The sequence below is a fragment of the Panulirus ornatus genome, chromosome 67 (genome assembly GCF_036320965.1).
Source record: "Panulirus ornatus isolate Po-2019 chromosome 67, ASM3632096v1, whole genome shotgun sequence".
Classification (NCBI taxonomy): Eukaryota; Metazoa; Arthropoda; class Malacostraca; order Decapoda; family Palinuridae; genus Panulirus; species Panulirus ornatus.
The window spans coordinates 14,975,272-14,989,571 of record NC_092290.1 but is presented as its reverse complement, the minus strand read 5'-3'; the positions used below and the strand labels follow the sequence as shown (position 1 = coordinate 14,989,571).

At 40.6% G+C, this 14,300-nt stretch overlaps 1 protein-coding gene across 1 annotated transcript in view; it reads right to left on the bottom strand.

Moving 5' to 3' along the window:
* The window catches only part of LOC139747131 (ionotropic receptor 21a-like), a 199,244-nt gene that overhangs the window by 57,884 nt on the left and 127,060 nt on the right, over nt 1-14,300 (bottom strand). The window lies entirely within an intron of this gene.

Sequence of the window (14,300 nt, the reverse complement as noted above, 5' to 3'; positions counted from 1 at the left end):
ACATTATCTCGAAAGCAAAAATTTATGTTTGGGGGAATAGTGGTTCCAACATTTGTATGGTTGCGAGGGGTGGGCTATGGGAGAGATTTTCGCAGGGATGGATGTGCTGGAAATGAGATGTTTGAGGACAATGTGTGGTGGGGAGGGTTTTTATCGAGTAAGTAACGTAAGGGTAAGAAATGTGTGGTAATAAAAAGAGCGTGGTTGGAGGAGCAGAAGAGGGTTTTTGAATGGTTTGGGCAACATGGAGATATGATGAGGAAGATTGACCAAAAGGGGTATATGGGTCGAGGTGGAGGGGAAAAGGAGAAAGGGAGACCAAATTGGAGGTGGAAAATGGGGGTGAAAAAAGTTTTGTGTGATCGGGGCCTGGAACATGCAGGAGGGGTGAAAAGGAGGGGAAAAAATAGAGTGAATTGAGTCATGTGGTATACAGGGGTTGACGTGCTGTCAGTGGAATTGAAGCAAGGCATGTGAAAACGTCTGGGTAAAACCCGGAAAGCCCGTGTAGGTATGTAATTTGCGTTGTGGACGTGTGTATGTAAAAATGTGTATGGGGGGGGGGGTTGGGGCCCTTTTTTCCCTTTCGGTTTTGTTTCCTTGCGCTACCTCGCAAACGCGGGAGACAGCGACAAGTATAAAAAAAAAAAAAAAAAAAAAAAAATATATATAAATATTTTATATAATATATTTTATAAATATATATAAAAATATATAAAATAAAATATAAAAATGGATAGGGAGAAAAAATACTTCCCAATATTCCTGCGTGCATAGAAGGCAACTAAAAAGGGAAGCAGCGGGGGGTGGAAACCCCCTCTCGTTTTTTTGTATTTTTAAAGGGAAGAAAAAGGGGGCCGGTGAGGAAAATTCCGAAAGGCCAGTCTCTGTCAACGCTACCCCTTTGCTAAGGGGGAAAATGGCAATAATGAAGAAAATGAAAATATAAATACATGTATTATTTTTTTTTTTTTTTTTTTTTCCCTACTATTCGCTATTTCCCGCAAAGCGAGTAGCTAAGAACAGGGACTGGGCCTTTGAGGGAATATCCTCACCTGGACCTCCCCTGTTCCTTCTTTTGGGAAAAAAAAAAAAAAAAAAAAACGAGAGGGGGGAAATCCAGCCCCCCGCTCCTTCCCTTTTTAGTCCCCTTTCTACGACACGCAGGGAATACGGGAAGTACTTTCTCCCCTATCCCATATAATAATAAATATATAAAATTATATATATAATATATATATATATAGAAAAATATAAATTATATTTTATATATTTTTTTTTTTTTTTTTTTTATACTTTGCGCTGCTCCCGCGTTTGCGAGGTACGCAAGAACAGCGAAAGAAAGGGCCCAACCCCCCCCCCCCCCATACCCCATTACATACACACGTCCACACACGCAAATATACATCCCTTTACACAGCTTTCCATGGTTTACCCCAGACGCTTCACATGCCTTGCTTCAACCACGACAGCCGTCAACCCCGTATACCACATGACACAATTCCTCTATAAAAAAATATAAAATATATAAAAATATATAATATAATAATATATTTTTTAAAAAATAAATATAAAATTATAAATATATCTTAATAAAATTAAATATTTTTATATATATATTAATAAAAAATTGTAAGAAATAATTTAGCCTGAAAGGGAAATGAAAAAATGAATGTCACATAATGTTCAACCTCGGCAAAGGGGGAAAAAGGAAATGTATAATTTATTTACCCCAAACGTCAATAGATTCTCATCAATTTAACCACTGTATCAATAACTTCAATGTCTAAGCTACATTTTTTCCATTTTCACTATTTTCTTGCAAAGCACCAGGTATGAAAACTATCACTCAGTAACAAAACTATAAACTTTTTTCCCCTTTAAAAAATTAATTCATATTATATATAGGTTAATGGGGTGGTGGTGTATAGGCGTATGTGTTGTAATTATAAATTTATATGTAAAAAAATATTACCCCTGGGGAAAGGGGTGAAAAATACTTCCCCACCCATTCCTCGGGGTTCCCGTAAAGGCGACTAGAGAAGGGACGGGGGCCAGAAATCCTCCCCTCCTTGAAATTTTTTTTTTAACTTTCAAAAATGAAACAGAAAAGGGTCACGCGGGGAAAGTTTTTCATCTCCTCGAAAAACTCAACTGGGCCCTAAAGGGTGTGGTTTGAAACCCCCAAAAGGTGAAAAAAGAGAGATAGGAGTATTTTTTGGGGAAAAGAACCGGGATGTTTTGGCTCTGAGTGAAACGAAGCTCAAGGGAAAAGGGGAAGAGTGTTTTGGGAATGTCTTAGAGTAAAGTCAAGGGTTAGTGAGGGGACAAAGAGCAAGGAAGGGTAACATACTCCGAAACGGGATTTTGGGGGAGAAATGTGATAGAATGTAAGAAAGTAAATTCCGATTAATATGGGAAAACTGAAAGTTGAAATTTAAAAGATGGGTGATTATTGGTGCATATGCAACCTGGGGATGAAAAAATCATAGAGGCAAGTTTTTGGGGGCACTGAATGAGTGGTAAATGGTTTTGATGCACGAACCGGGTTATAGTGATGGGTGTTTGAATGCAAAGGGAGTTAATGTGGCAGTTAAGGGGAAAAATTGGTAAAAACGGGGTTCGTGTTTTTAAAAGAAACGTGAAAGCTTGTAGATTTTTGTGCTGAAAAAGGACTGATGATTGGGAATACTGGGTTTTAAAAAACGAGATAACATAAAATTACTAGTAAGTAAAAGAGATGGCTAAGAGCGTTATTGGATTTCGTGTTAATTTTTACAGTTTCCCGAAAAGAGACTTTTGGGGTTTAATGTTTCTGAAGTGGGAAACTGAGGATTTTCTGATCATTACTGTGGAGGCTAAGTGAAGATTTTGTATGTTTTTTAGAAAAGAAGATGAATGATGGGGGGAAAGGTGGTGAAGTAAGTGAGCTTGGGGGGGCTGTTGAGGAAGTACCAGGAGAGACTGAGTAACAAAATTAAAAAGGTGAGAACAATGGAATAAAGGAGTGGTGGGAAGGGGTGTATTAGGGGAAACAAATGATGATTGCGCAAAAAATGCTTGTGGGAAAGAGAAGATGGGAGTTGGGGTTATTAGAAAGGGAGTGGGGTGGGGGGGGTTTAAAAGTAAGTTAAATTAAAAGAGAAAGAAGGGATTTTGAAGTTTTTGTAGGGAAAAAAAAAAAATTTAGTGGGGAATGTATAAAAGAAAGAGACAGGAGTCAAGAGAAAGGGCAAGAAAGGGGAAAAAGATCAAATAGAGTGGGGGGAGAGAGTACAATAAATTTTTGGGAGAATAAAAAATGTTCGGGAAAGGGGGAAATAAATGCGTAAAAAAACATGGACAAATGCACTCAGTGAAGGGCCCCAAAGGGGAGGGATAACAAGTAGTGGATGTGAAGGATGGAGTGAGTAAAATTTTTTAAGGGTTTTTGAAGTGTTTTTATGGGTAAGGGCAGATATAGGGGGGTTTTGGTCGGGGTGGGGCAAAGTGAAAAGGGTTAGGAAAATGATTGGTAACAGAGAAGAGGAAATAAAAGCTTTTCGAAGATGGGAAAAACCGCAAGGCAGCAGTTTGGATGGTTAAGGGAGTGGAATTTTTTAAAAAAGGGGGTGACTGGTTACTGACTGGTGTAAGGTTATTTTAAATTTTGTATACCATGGAGGTGCCTGAGGATTTGCGGGAATCTTGCATAGTCCTTTTTACAAAGGGTAAATTTGGAAAAAAAGAGTGAGTGCCAAATTACAGAGTATAATTTGTTGGTATTCCGGGTAAATCATATTGGAGGGTATTGATTGAGAGGGTGAAGGCATGTACAAAAGTTTTCAATTGGGGAAGAGCAGTGTGGTTTCGAAGTGGTAGAGAAGTGTGGTTTCAGGTGTTGCTTTGAAGAATGTATTGGGGAAATACATAAAAGAAAATTTGGGATTGTATGACATTTATGGACGAGAAGGCAAAAGAAAAGAGTTGATAGAGAGCTCTTTTGAAGGATTAAAAAAATTGTGTGGGACCCAAGTTGTTAGAAGCAGTAAAAAGTTTTATCCATGTTTACGTGAAAGGAAAAGAGAGGAAAGTGTGTTCTCATTGAAGGGTAGGTTTGCGCAGGGGGTGTGATGTCTCGGGGGTTTTAATTGTTATGAGGGGGTTGTTTAGGGAGGTGAAGCAGGAGTTGGAAGAGGGCAAGTATGAATCTGTTGGGGGAAGAAGAGTTTGGGAAAATTGAGTTTTTTGTTGTTCGCTGATATACTGCGCTGGGGGCTGTTTCAGGGTGAAAAACTGCAGAAAGCTGATACGATTTGGGTTTTAAAGTGTTGAAAGAAAAAAAGTTATTAGTAAATTTTGAAAAAAGGCGGTTTTAGGTACATAGTGTGAGGGTCTGTAAATGGGAAAGGAAAAGTTTAAATGGAGAAAAACGGGAGAAGTAAAGTGTTTAAGATATCTGGAGTGGATCGGGCGCGGATGGAACCATGGAACGGAAGTGATCATAGGGTGGGAGGGGGGAAAGAAAACCTTTGGGCCTTGAAAAATGTGTGGAAGTCGAGAACTTTTCCGGGGAAAGCAAAAATGTATGTTTAGAATAGTGCTTCCAACAATGATTATTTTTGCGGGGCGGGCTATGTAGATTTGTGCGCAGGGGGATGGATGTGCGGAAAATGAGATGTTGAGGAAAGGGGGTAGTGTGAGGTGGTTGAATCGAGTAAGCAACGAAGGGGTAAGAGAGAGTGTGGAAAAAAAAAGCGTGGTTGAGAGAGCAGAAGAGGGTGTTTTAAAATGGTTTGGGCCCCGGGGGGGAAGAATGGTGGGGAAAGATTGAAAAAAGAGGAAAAATGTGTCGGAGGTGGAGGGAAAAAAGGAAGGGGGAGCCCAAAAAATTTAGTGGAAAGATGAGTGAAAAAGATTTTTGATCGGGCCTAACATGCAGGAGTGAAAGGGGGGCAAGGAAAGAGTAAATTTGGGATGGATGTGTTATCCCCGGGGTTGACGGTGCCCAGTGGATGAATAAAGGGCATGTGAGCTCGGGGTAAAACCGGGAAAGCCCGTGTAAAAGGGATGTATATTTTTCGTGTGGACTATGTATAACAGTTTATTTGGTGGGTTGGGGCCCTTTTTTTTTTTTTTTTTCCTGCGCTACCTCGCAAACGCGGGAGAAAAGCGACAAAAACAAAAGAAAAGAAAAAGAAAAAAAAAAAAAAAAAATATATAAAAATTTTATATAAAAATAAATATAAAATATATATATATAAAATAAATATCTATATTTTAAATACCAAAAAAATATATACATTAATCCCTTGGATAGGGAAAAAAAAAAACTTTTCCCCCATAACCACTAAAGGAGACGGGATCTGGGCTAGAAACCTCCCCTCCTTTGTTTTAACTTTCAAACGGGAATAGAAAGGGGTCAAGCGAGAGTGCTCATCCTACTCTAAAAAGGCTCAGATGCTCTCTGAATGTTTTTAAGTAACCAAGGAGAAAAAAAGAGAATGGGTATATGTTTGGGGAAAGGAACCTGGATGGTTTTTGGGTATTAAATAAAAAGAAAACTCAGGGGAAATGGGGGAAAGTGGTTTTGGAATGTCTTTGGGGAAAAATAAGGGGTTATTAAAACGCGAGCAAAGGGGAAAGGAAATAGCACTACTCCTGAAACAAGAGTGTTGAGTATATGAAGAGTGAAGAAGCAGAGAGCAGTGTTTTGGGGTAGAATGAGTGGAAGTATTTTTTGATTCACAGATTTTGGTTTTAGTGATTGGTGGGTTTAATTGCAAAGGGAGTAATTGGCCGTTGGGAAAAAATTTTGGGGTAAATGGGATGTTTTAGTGTGAAATGGTAAAAATTTTAAGACTTTTAGATTTAATGCTGAAAAAAAGGGGGTGAACTGGGGAAAAACCTGGTTTAAAAGAGAGATTTACATAATTTTACCTTTTTAGGTAAAAAAAGATGGCAAAAGCGTTACCCGGGTTACTGTTAAATTTTAAGGCGCCGAAAAAAAGACTTTTGATGTTTATGTGCTGAGAGGTGCAAATAAGGGGTTTTGGAAACTTATCTTTTTGAGCAATTGTGGTTGGGAAAAATGAAATGAAAAATTTTGAGGGGTCAAAGGGGCCCGAACATGCAGAGGGGAAGGCGTGCAGGGAATAGAGCGATTGGAACGATATGTAAAACCGCGGTCGACGGCTTCATAGATTTAACCGGGGAAAAAACAAATTGACAGTCTCTAGCTGTCATGTAAAAAGCACCGAAACCCAGGTGCCTTAAAACCACCCTTCAGGCCACCAGAACTTTCCATGGTTTACCCCAGAACCTTCAATTGGGGGGGGGGCCCTGCTCGATCTAAAAACACTCGACCGCGGTATACCAAATTCCATGGAGTGGAAGTGAAATCAAAAATATATTTATAAAAAATTTAAAAATATTATAATATATAATATATATATAAATAAATATAAAAAATAATAACATATGTTTTTATGAGGTGCGCGTACATAACCTTTTTTCGTATATAATTTTTTTTTTTTTTTTTATACTTTGTCGTGTCCTCCCGCGTTGCGAGGTAGCGCAAGAAACAGACGAAAGAAATGGCCCAACCCCCCCCAAATTTTAAAAACTTTTGGTCCCCCCAAATCCCCCCCAAACACGTTCCCACAAAACGCAAATATACAAACCCTTTAACAAGCTTTCCATGGTTTACCCCCCGGACGCTTCACATGCCTTGATTCAATCCACTGACAGCACTCAAACCCCTGTATACCACATCGCTCCAATTCACTCTATCCTTGCCCTCCTTTCACCCTCCGCTTTGTTCAGGCCCCCGATCACACAAAATCCTTTCACTCCATCTTCCACCCCCAATTTTGGTCTCCCTCTCTCCCGTTCCCTCCACCTCCGACTCATATATCCTCTTGTCAATCTTTCCTCACTCATTCTCTCCATGTGCCCAAACCATTTCAAAACACCCTCTTCTGCTCTCTCAACCACGCTCTTTTTATTTCCACACATCTCTCTTACCCTTACGTTACTTACTCGATCAAACCACCTCACACCACACATTGTCCTCAAACATCTCATTTCCAGCACATCCATCCTCCTGCGCACAACTCTATCCATAGCCCACGCCTCGCAACCATACAACATTGTTGGAACCACTATTCCTTCAAACATACCCATTTTTGCTTTCCGAGATAATGTTCTCGACTTCCACACATTTTTCAAGGCTCCCAAAATTTTCGCCCCCTCCCCCACCCTATGATCCACTTCCGCTTCCATGGTTCCATCCGCTGACAGATCCACTCCCAGATATCTAAAACACTTCACTTCCTCCAGTTTTTCTCCATTCAAACTCACCTCCCAATTGACTTGACCCTCAACCCTACTGTACCTAATAACCTTGCTCTTATTCACATTTACTCTTAACTTTCTTCTTCCACACACTTTACCAAACTCAGTCACCAGCTTCTGCAGTTTCTCACATGAATCAGCCACCAGCGCTGTATCATCAGCGAACAACAACTGACTCACTTCCCAAGCTCTCTCATCCCCAACAGACTTCATACTTGCCCCTCTTTCCAGGACTCTTGCATTTACCTCCCTAACAACCCCATCCATAAACAAATTAAACAACCATGGAGACATCACACACCCCTGCCGCAAACCTACATTCACTGAGAACCAATCACTTTCCTCTCTTCCTACACGTACACATGCCTTACATCCTCGATAAAAACTTTTCACTGCTTCTAACAACTTGCCTCCCACACCATATATTCTTAATACCTTCCACAGAGCATCTCTATCAACTCTATCATATGCCTTCTCCAGATCCATAAATGCTACATACAAATCCATTTGCTTTTCTAAGTATTTCTCACATACATTCTTCAAAGCAAACACCTGATCCACACATCCTCTACCACTTCTGAAACCACACTGCTCTTCCCCAATCTGATGCTCTGTACATGCCTTCACCCTCTCAATCAATACCCTCCCATATAATTTACCAGGAATACTCAACAAACTTATACCTCTGTAATTTGAGCACTCACTTTTATCTTCTTTGCCTTTGTACAATGGCACTATGAAGCATTCCTCCAATCCTCAGGCCCCTCACCATGAGTCATACATACATTAAATAACCTTACCAACTAGTGAACAACACAGTCACCCCTTTTCTTAATAAAAACCGCTGTAATACCATCCACACCCGCTGCCTTGCTGACTTTCATCTTCCGCAAAGCTTTTACTACCTCTTCTCTGTTTACCAAATCATCCGCCTTAACCCTCTCACTTTGCAAACCACCTCGACCAAAATACCCTATATCTGCCACTCTATCATCAAACATATTCAACAGACCTTGAAAATACTCACTCCATCTCCTTCTCACATCACCATCACTTGTTATCACCTCCCCATTAGCCTCCTTCACTGAAGGCCCCATTTGTTCCCTTCTCTTACGCACTTTATTTACCTCCTTCCAAAAAATCTTTTTATTCTCCCTAAGATTTAATGATATTCTCACCCCAACTCTCATTTGCCGTCTTTTTCACCTCTTGCAAGTTTCTCTTGACCTCCTGCATCTTTCTTTTATACATATCTCACTCATTTGCATTATTTTACCTTCAAAAATCGTCCAAATAGTTCTCTCTTCTCTTTCAATAGTAACCTTACTTCTTCATCCTACCAATCATTACCCTGTCTAATAAGCCCACCGTCCACGCTTCTCATGCCACAAGCATCTTTTGCGCAAGCCATCACTGCTTCCCTAAATACATCCCATTTTTCCCCCACTCCCCTTACATCCTTTGCTATCACCTTTTTCCATTCCGTATTCAGTCTCTCATGGTACTTCCTTACGCAAGCCTCCTTCCCAAGCTCACTTACTCTCACCACTCTTTTTGCCCCAACAGTCTTCTTTCCTGAAGACCTCTACAAATCTTCACCTTCCCCTCCACAAGATAATGATCAGATATCCCTCCAGTTTCACCTCTCAGCACATTAACATCCAAAAGTCTCTCTTTCACGCGCGTATCAATTAGCACGTAATCCTATAACGCTCTCTAGCCATCTCTCTTACTTACCTACGTATACTTATGTATATATCTCTTTTTGAACCAGGTATTCCCAATCACCAGTCCTTTTTCAGCACATAAATCTACAAGCTCTTCACCATTTCCATTTACAACACTGAACACCCCATGTACACCAATTATTCCCTCAACTGCCACATTACTCACCTTAGCATTCATATCACCCATCACTATAACCCGGTCTCGTGCATCAAAACTACTAACACACTCACCCAGCTGCTCCCAAAACACTTGCCTCTTATGATCTTTCTTCTCATGCCCAGGTGCATATGCACGAATAATCACCCATCTCTCTCCATCTATTTTCAGTTTTATTCATATGAATCTAGAGTTTACTTTCTTACACTCTATCACATACTCCCACCACTCCTGTTTCAGGAGTCGTGCTTCTCCTTCCCTTGCTCTTGTTCTCTCACTAACCCCTGACTTTACTCCCAAGACCCTCCTAAACTTCTCTTCCCCTTTACCCTTGAGCTTCGTTTCACTCAGAGCTAAAACATTGAGGGTCCTTTCCCCAAACATACTACCTTTCTCTCGTCTTTTCTGATCTTGGTCACATCCACACCCATTTAGACACCCCAATCTGAGCTTTCGAGGAGGATGAGCTCTCCCCGGGTGACTCCTTCTTTTGTTTCCTCTTTTAGAAAGTTAGAATATAAGAAAGTTAATATACAAAGAGAGACATAGTGAGAAAAGGTAGAGACAGAGGGATAGAGAGTTGCATGGATACAGAGACCCAAGGTTTATGCAGGGTGGCATGGTCTTTACCCTTCTGAAAGAAAATTCGTTCCCGTTAGTATCAGGAGGTGAATTAGGGTTTTGAAGCAAATTGTGTCTCCCTACCTTTCAATATGTTTAGCAGCATGACGGACAGAAGACAAGTAGAAATAGTTACCATGCTTGATTAGTATGCACCTAAGGAAAGGTACAATCAACGTAAATATGTCATGTGTCCCATCTCCCCCGTCAATCTTCCCTTCACTCTTTGTTATGAAGGCAGTTGCTAGGATAGACTTTAGCTCCAGCTTCTTAACTTATGATGTCTAGGTTACTTCAGAAGTGGAAGGTTAATGTAGGAGACACGGGTTAATCAGAGATTGTAAATTACCGCAGCGTGGCTAGGACGAGATCAGTGGCTGAGAAGATGGCATGATATACCAAAATGTTATGATGATTGATTGTAAAAATCGAAATCGGAGACTGATAGGTGATAAACAAGTTTAATTCTGAAGATATCAATAGTGTTGCTCTGAAAGCTTGTCCTGGGAGGTTATTCGTTACGTCAGCAATGTCGCTGGTGAAGAAATATTTCGTGCAATCCAGATGAATTTTCAATATTTTCACCAAAAATATATGCCTAAACTGGAGACTAATGAATAAATAAAACATCAGCTACTTAGAGTTTTGAATAATGAAGATACTGTGCAGAGACAATTCTCCATTATGGAATTAGAAATCAATATAAACTTCTTGCATTTACTGTTAAACATTTTCATACAAGTCAAGTAAACTGTCTTGAACATTCGATCTACCCAGTATGATTACCAATTTTCGCGGTCTGTCCTCATATAGCTTGTCATGCAAGGAAGGAATCAATTAAGTTGGTCTTCGTTGCACTGTTTCAGCTTTTGAATATCTTTGCTTAAGTGGGAACCCAGAACTGCACTGCGTATTTGAGGAGGGTTCTAACTAGACTTCAGTATTGTGGCAACATCGCATCCTTGCTCTTGTAAGTAAAGTCTCTGTTAACCTCCTAACCTCCTATTTGCGTCCTTCGCAGCTTCGTTATAATACTAGGAGAATTTGAATCAGTAGTTGGAGAGTGTGATGCACAAGAACCTTCATAAAACGGATGATCTTCATCTTGTGGTCCACCAGTTTATAAGCTGACATTTGTTGACAATAATTGAAATTTGGCATTTTCTAGACCATTCAGCTATCCTCTTGTTATCTTAGCCGATCTTCTTCCGTTAGAGAGCCTTTGCCGATCTTTGTGTCATTTGCAAATTTGGACACTGTGTTATTCGATCATTCAGCAGTGTCATAAATACAAATAATGAACAGCATAAGCCCTAGGACGGACCCCTGTGGACTCCACTGGTAATGTGTGATCAAGATGACGACTCACCATTCATTACGAGCCTTTGCATCTACCACGTAACCAGCCTTCTGTCCTGTATCCTGTGCAACCAGTAATCCTCAAGTTCCTTTTTTAATGCATCAATTGAATGTGAGGGACTTTGTTGAACGCTCTTTGGGAGTCCAGACATGTCATATTTATTGCTTTAGTCTTGTTCTGATTACTGAATACATTATGACAGAATTTAAAATCACCAGCAGTGTTATTGATCAGATTGTTATCTTCAAGGTAACCTACGATGTTATCTCTAACAATCGACTCCAGAATTTTACACATAATTGATGTAAGGCAAATAAGAAGGTTATATCTAGGAATCTTATTGCTTCCTTTTTGAATATGAGTGACGCGTACCAGCCTCCAGTCCTGCGGTGCTAATCCTTCCTGGAGGGATTTATGAAAAATATAGGGTAACAGTTTGGCAATTTCGTGTTTGACGTTCTTAAGTGCTTGTGGACAGAAGCGATCAGGACCTTGACTTTTATTCTGATATTGTTTGGTTCCCAAAATTTGTGTCGCTGTTTTCTACAATGAAAGCAGAAGCAAATTACTTGTTCAGGTTTTATGCAATGTTTACATCATCCACAATGTGTTCCACTTCTTCGTTAACATAGGGATCTATCTCATTCTCTTTAATGTTTCTTATCATTGATATATCTATGAAATCTTTTAGAATCATTAGTGTTATCTCCAACAATTTTCATGTTCTCTCTTTGCTTTTTCACATCTTTTCACGTCTTCTATTGTTATGTTGTGATGCAAGATTTGGGTCATTGCCTGATTTCTTAAGCTTGTAAAGTTTTATCGGCTCTGTATAGCTCTTGTGATATTTGGGGATTATCATGTCTGTCGTGCATATGAACTAATGTGTCTTGGCGCATAAACTGACTTAAAGCTTATGCGTGATTCATCTGAGCATGAATCCACGAGGGCAAGACTAACTCGTCACACAACCCACTAAGATGCGCCCGTTTAAGGTAGGGGTAATAATACTGGTTTTAAGGGGGAGTCGGTGATGAGATCTACTTCGAACCTAACTATGTTATGGTCACATATAAGTAAACGTTGACCAGTGCGGGTATGAGTTATCAACACTCGTTACTGTTACGGGAATGCAAGAACTGCTTCAAGTTTATCAGTTTCCCTCGTCGGCTCTGTGACGGTTTGGTGTAGAAAATTGTCTGACAATGCAGATTCACTTTCTACACCTGAAATCATTCGCCAGTCGCTTTCTGGAAGATTAAAATCCCCAGAATGTTTGAGGCTTTATCATTCATTGCTCGTTGTAAACTATCGTACACGACAGTGTCAGTATCTGCTGGCAAGCTAAGGCCTCTATGTACGATGTTGTAATCTGAATTTCAGATAATCATATCGATGTCTTACGTGTTCAGAGATGTTTCTCTTAATCCAGTGATACCAATGTGTTCAGTGTTTTCTGAGGAATGCAATTTAACTATTTGGTTTGGATTGATCATCATGTCAAGTCAATTTGATCTCTTCGTGTGATTTCCGTCCGAACTTGATGATATGATTTGCTGACCGGCTATTTTCATACCGAGGTCTCACTCATCCCCGATACTCGCCCCACACTCGTCGCTGTCTGCTGAGTTGGGCAAGGGACTCGATCTGACCTTCCCCGCGTTACATATAGTATGACCTAACCTGACCTTACCGCCTGTGCCATGTGGTCGACCAGGCGATTTCAACCGGGCCTCAACATAATATCTTACCCGGCTGTTGTAAGGTAAGTTCATCTATGATTTACACAGCCAAGAGTTCTGACCCTTTACTGCAGAGCTTGCCGCATTATTGTACATCCTCTGTTCTGTGAAGTCAAGGCATCGGTCTACAAAGCCGATGTGAGGATCTACACACAGGCGTTCCACTAATTTACGCTACTCCTCTACTTAGAGCGCAGTTACCGACATTTTGTCTTCAGGGAACGCCATCTATAACGCTACTCTCCTGTCTTTCTTTTAGTGTGCCAATCAGCACGTTAGTTCTTCTACGATAACTTCTTGTGGTAAACATCGTTGCTCCCAACAATTGTGCCTAAACATAACGTTTTAGCTGATATCCTAATCTCTTTTTACCATTTTGTCTACTGTTGGAAACTCCGCGCCAGGGTAGACTTGGACGGTTCTCTTAGTTTCCGAGTTTTCCGACATGTTTTTATTCAGATTTATGACCAGAGAATCTTTTAGTGCCACAGAATAATCGTCGTCACCCTTTTCTTCCAGGTCGGCAAGAGCTGTAAATTGATTGCTCGTGATTGGGGCCACTGAGGTAAGGAGGCAGGAAAGTGGTCCTATGAGGAAGGAGAGGGGAACGGCAGGATGGGTGATTGAAGTGTGAGGTAAACCTAGAAGACGTCAAGAGATCTGGGGAGGGAAGGCCTTAATTAAGGGATGGGAATAGGAGTTTAAGTGTGGGTGTGGATGAGGGTGAGAGGAGTTTATGTGGGTTAAGGGAGGTAGCAGGATGCGGGAAGGGTTGAGGGGAGGGGTGAACATGACGTTAAGAAGGGGTTGTGACGGGTAAGTATTGGACGCTGGTCGGATGTGAGGGCATAGGCTCTTGGGGGAAGGTGCAAGCGGGAGTGGTGGGGCAAGTAGTGGGAGCTGAACGGGTACTGAAGGGTAGGTTGTGTGAGGGGGTGGTTGCGAACGAAAGAGGGCTGGACCAGGATGGTGAGGGAAAGGGCAAACGTAAGTTGGCAAAGAGGGTTACATAGTTAGAGTATGGTGATGGCAACCCATTTTCAAATGCTGTATCTCGTCCCTGAGTATCATATTTTCCACAGTTATATCGTTGAGAGGTGTCTTAACTACATTTATATCATTCCAGACTTCTCTGAGTTATGCAGAACAAACAATCTTTGTAAGTTCTACCTGATCCCGTTACCATAAGATCCTTAACAGAAAATGAGAGAAATCGAAATAGTTTTTCTGTTGTTTTCTGAGTTAGATACCTATCGTAAGTATCCTGAAGAAGCTTCAGCTAGAGTAATGAACCAAGAGCTTTTGTAACAGAAGGGAGAGGAAAATAAATCATGGACAGCATTTCTCACGAAGCCATG